The 4,991-nt window shown below is 51.8% G+C and overlaps 2 non-coding genes across 2 annotated transcripts; one reads left to right on the plus strand and one right to left on the minus strand.

Annotated features, from left to right (window-relative positions):
• Nucleotides 1-3,750: 3,750 nt before the first annotated feature.
• TRNAV-CAC (transfer RNA valine (anticodon CAC)) lies at nucleotides 3,751-3,823 on the plus strand. Its single transcript has one exon. It is a non-coding gene; the product is annotated as a tRNA-Val (tRNA).
• A 477-nt stretch (nucleotides 3,824-4,300) lies between these two features.
• TRNAG-UCC (transfer RNA glycine (anticodon UCC)) lies at nucleotides 4,301-4,372 on the minus strand. The gene has a single exon. It is a non-coding gene; the product is annotated as a tRNA-Gly (tRNA).
• Between the last annotated feature and the right edge of the window lie 619 nt (nucleotides 4,373-4,991).

Here is a 4,991-nt window from a genome sequence, read left to right on the forward strand (position 1 = left end):
ACAAACAAATGAAGGGGAATAGGAACAACTGATACTTCAGCTTAACCTAGTTTTCTCCTTTTGGCACTGGCTGGCACACTCAGTGCTTTGGCTCACCTACTTTTTTACTATCAGTAGTAGAAATGATAACACTTGCAATTTTAGCATGCAAATTATGACTTTATAATACAATAAACATTTTGCTTAAGTATTGTTTTTGTTTGCAGCTTTTTCTTACAACTGCAAAAGAAGATCAAGCTGTCTTTCCAAAAAGGCTGCATTTAGTGGCTGGCTATGTGTTTCCACTATTCCACACCCACATTTTTCCCCACTGGTTTTTGGCCCAACTGTAGCAATGTGGTACCTGTARAAGTCCAATCTAGGGATCAAAAGAYTATCCAGTGTGAGAGATTTATTCCTGGGAGACTTGAAGAGGTGAACTCTTATTTAAAAATTACCTGCCCTTCCCTTGAATATGGATTTACCTGGATAAATTCATTTAGACCATGACAACAGCTTGCTGAAAAGATCAGCTCTGAGCACGCTGCTCTTGTGTCCTCCCATGGCCAGATAAACATGGACATCTGCATTGCTGTAAAAACAGCAATAAAGATATTAATGAAACTGGAGGGAGAACAAGGATGAGGCTCCAGTGCTCACACTCTCCTGAAAAACTGTCCCCAGGACCTCTCTCTGAAAGCARACACACGGATGGCTTTGAGAACCTGAGTTGAGAGATCATTTTGAAGGAGTTGTTGATTTTTCCCCAAACACACCCACCCCTAAAGAAGCCATGTAGGATTTAACAGCACACCAGGTGTTCAGGCCAGGCATGGACTTTTGGGGAACTTATGAGGGGAAAGAAATTGAGCAATGCTGGGGATTGCAACCATGGARCCATGGAATACCCTGAGTTGGAAGGGTCCCACAAGGATCATCAGTCCAACTCCAGGCCCTGCACAGGACACCCCAACAATTGAGAATTTCTCCCATTTTCTCCAGAYTGAGCCCTCTCAGCTCTCTCAACTGCTCCTGGTGCTCCAGACCCTTCCCCAGCTCTGTTCCCTCCCTGGACACACTCCAGACCCTCAATATCCTCCTTGTCATGAAGGATCCAAAACTTGTCACCCCTTTGTCTCATAACCAGTTGTGTTTAAAGACCTGTTCCCCAGGGCACTGTGGTGTGGCAGAGCTTGTTCCAGCACAGGCAGTGTGTGACCTCTCTGTCCCCTGCTGACCACGCTGCCCGTTTGATGCCTCAGCATCACGGGCTGGTTTGAGTGTCTGCCCCTCCAAAATCCCCACGCACACACACCCCTCGTGTCCCAGCACCCACCAAGTGCCAGCATCTGTGCCACTTGCTTGGCCTCTTTTTCCTTTATGCTGCTCCCCTCCACCGTCGTGTGACAGCTATTGTGTGGTCCCTGCCACACAAAAGCCAGCCTGACCTAATTTAAATCAGTGCTATTGAAGCCGTTCTTGTTTTATCTCCCAGCACAAGGGCTGCGCTCCCCATTTCAGAGGGAGAAGAAATGAATGGCTAATTGGGGAGGGTATTGTGCGCGGCAGCGTTGTCTCCCGGCCCTGATTGTCAGCTCTGCTGCTCCGCAGTGCTCGCAGCTCYCCTCTCGGAACAGCCACGCAGGCTTTGGGAGTGGAGGGAGGAAAAGGGGAGAATGGGGCTGCGCAGCCAGCGCAGCGTGGCGGGGAAACAAAGCCGAGCATGGCCGCTGGTGAGAGCTGGGGGAGGGCTCCTCGCTCAGAAAGGGCAGATGCTGGTGATAACASAAGAGAATATCCAGCCTTCACCTCCAAATGAGCCCCCGGGTTCTTTTTTTTTTTTCCTGGGTGTTTATGTGACAGTCCTTTCTCGTGCTCTGGGGGCTGTCCATGGGGAGGACGGGAGGCAGAGGGGTCTCCCACACCCAGCAGTGCCACGGGGGTGGGAATTGCTGGGAGCAGAGGAAGTGGGAATAGCTCAGGGGATGGAGGGGAGACCGAAACGCTGCCAGGATTTTTGTCCTGCGGGCAAAGTTTGAGCCGTCCCCGATAATGGATCTTTGTCAGGAAAGCCAGACCATCCTCAGGAGCCATTCCAGCAAACGGAAAGTGGGGGCTTTGTCTGGATCTCCAAAGCCAGCGCTGCCCACACCAGGAGCATCCAGGGATTCGGTGTGTCCCAGGGCTCCCAGAGCTGCCAGAACCACGGACCAGCACGGGATCCGTGTGGGTTTGGGAGTTCACACTGACAGCACGATGTCTTTCATGGAATTCCTGCCTCTGCCTCCCACAGGTACCTTCCAAAAGCTTCCTCCCTGGTGCTCCTCCTCCACCCATCGCCAGGCTGAAAGAGGGCTGTGGAAGAAAACAAAACCCAAAGCGTTTGAATCTGTCCATGGATGGTCTTGGGTCACTCAAGATGGTCTTGGGTCACTCAAAGATGGTCTTGGGTCACTCAAAGATGGTCTTGGGTCACTCAAGATGGTCTTGGGTCACTCAAAGATCCCCGCTCGAGGGAGGGGACCTTCCCTCAGCTATTGATCAGCTTTGGGGCACGCTCAGCTGATGCTCAGTGCAAAGGTTGGTACCAGTCCTCTCTGCAGCTCTGCCAGCTGCAGGCAGAAAGAATTTCATTCCAGGGTATTTGACAACAACACGAAAGCAAACAAGTCCCAAGACATCGGGTTTGTCATGGACTTGGATATAACGTTATAATCCTTATCATAAAACAGATCAGAATAAAGCACTGGCAAGCACGGTAGTTAAAGTGCATGTGACAACCTCTTCTCTATCCCTTTTGGCCCCAAATCAAAAGATCAGGTACAAAATTGTAGAATGAAATTATGAAATTTGAAGTAGATTTTATTAAGAGCAAGCATTATTAAAAGTGGGGTTGTTTTTGCTTTCATCTGGGTTTATGATTCATTTCTYCCTTCTAAGCTTTTCTCTGCAGCCAGCAGAGCATAAAATACACTTCAACGAAGAAAGCAAAACAGGAAAAAATAATTCTCATGTTACCACCTGATTCCAAGGGCTGTGGTTTTACCAAAAAGAGAGGGATAACCATTAAGTAAATTGTTAACACTACAGTAGGGTAAGAGGAAGAAACTTAGAACTATCTGGGATTGTCAGCTCTTGACTTGAGGGTGTTGAGGCCGTGGGATGGAATTCCTGGAGAAGCTGTGGTTTTTCCTGGATCCCTGGAAGTGTCCAAAACCAGGCTGGATGGGGCTTGGACCAGCCTGGGACAGTGAAAGGTGTCCCGATTTATGGTTGGAAGTGGAATGAGATGTGATTTAGAGTCCTTCCAATCCCAACCAGTTTGGCATCCTTGGGGACCATTCCTCTTCCAACCCCTGTCCCCTGGGCCAGGCGGGTCCTGTCCCTCCCGGGCGGCTCTCCAGGGAGCTCCATTCCCTGTAGCCACTATTCTACCGACATCTGGTGGCAGCTGCTTTAGGGAAAAGAGACATTTCTTCAGCAGCGCCCTGCGCCCCCTCAGCGGGAGCCTCCCTGTGGGGCTGCGTGGTCTCTGAGGGGACCCCCGAAACACTGCCCGGAACACGCACCTCAGCCTCCTGCTGAGACCAGCGGCTCTCTGGGAACTCCAGTTAGTCATTAATGATAATTACTGGGAGTCCCGCGCCGCGTTTCTCGTGGTGGGCGGGAGTTTTCTTTGAGGTTGCCATGAGGGAAAAACGCGTCCTCCTCCCGCCCTCAGCCGTCAGGGCGGGAACATGGGCCACTGCCCGCTAACGCCTCCCATGGCGGGTTTCCGTAGTGTAGCGGTTATCACGTTCGCCTCACACGCGAAAGGTCCCCGGTTCGATCCCGGGCGGAAACACCTTGTTTTCTTTTTTCCATCCTCATTGGAGCGTGTCTATTTTGGCAGTTTATTTCCTTGCTGTTTTGGTGCGGTTTTTTGATTTGTGTTTGGAAGAGCTTTTTAAAGGTTTTTTTTTTTTTTTTAAATTCGGGTCTATGTGGAACTTGAGGGTTTTTGTGGACAACAAATCTGTCCAATTGTGTAACAAGTAGACATCCCACAGGTTTTGTTTAAGGTTTTTTTTTTTTTTTTAAATTCGGGTCTGTTTATTTCCCTGCCGTCTCCTGACTGCTCGGGACCTTCCCTGCGAGTTGGGAAGGGAAGTAACCGGTACCGCGTGCCCCATCATTGACCAGCGCCCGCCTCCCGCCGRGGCTCAAATGGGCAAAACGCAGCCCGGCGGGCGCTCCGTGTGCAGGTGCATCTCAGTTCGGTTCGGATCGGTGAGAAAATCGGGGCAAAATAAAAAGTGAAGAAAAAAAAAAAAAACGAAGTTGCGTTGGCCGGGAATCGAACCCGGGTCAACTGCTTGGAAGGCAGCTATGCTAACCACTATACCACCAACGCCTGCTGATAATGCTGGTCCAGGCTTCCCTGAGCAACATCACTCAACGGGACCCAACCATTTTCCTACAGCAGGGGGTAAAGCGCAACAAGAATGGAGAATGGCTCCACAACCGTCCCACGAGKGCAATAAATGCTGAATTAGAGGTCCCTCTCTAAGGGTGACGGGAGGAAGAGTCTTCTCTCCGTGCTTTTTTACCTTGTATCAGCCTCAATTCTCTCTGTGCCGCCCTCACCGTGAAGACATTGCAACGGTCTGCCCAGAGAGGCGGCGGACTCACCACTCCTGGAGGGATTTAAGGACACACTTAGCGCCATGGTCTGGTTGATACGATGGCTATCGATAACCTTAGAGCTCTTTCCTAATTACGCTGTGTAATTCTGCAACAGCTCCGTCCTCCCTCAGGCATCTCTCCCTCCCTTTCCCCCCCCCGGCGCCAATGGTTCCTCCCGCGCCGCCCCGCGCGCGCTCCCGCCGGGCGCGCCCCCGCCACTTCCGCCGCCGGGTGAGAGGTCGCGCCGTGGCCGCCGCCGCCCCCGCGCCCCCGTTTCCGGGGCTGCCCCGAGCCCGGGACATGGAGCGGCACTGACGGAGCCGCCGCCGCCGCCCCCTCCCTCCCCC

This window comes from Malurus melanocephalus, unplaced genomic scaffold (genome assembly GCF_030028575.1).
Source record: "Malurus melanocephalus ecotype Western Australia unplaced genomic scaffold, MMel_1.1 scaffold_916, whole genome shotgun sequence".
In the NCBI taxonomy this organism is placed as follows: domain Eukaryota; kingdom Metazoa; phylum Chordata; class Aves; order Passeriformes; family Maluridae; genus Malurus; species Malurus melanocephalus.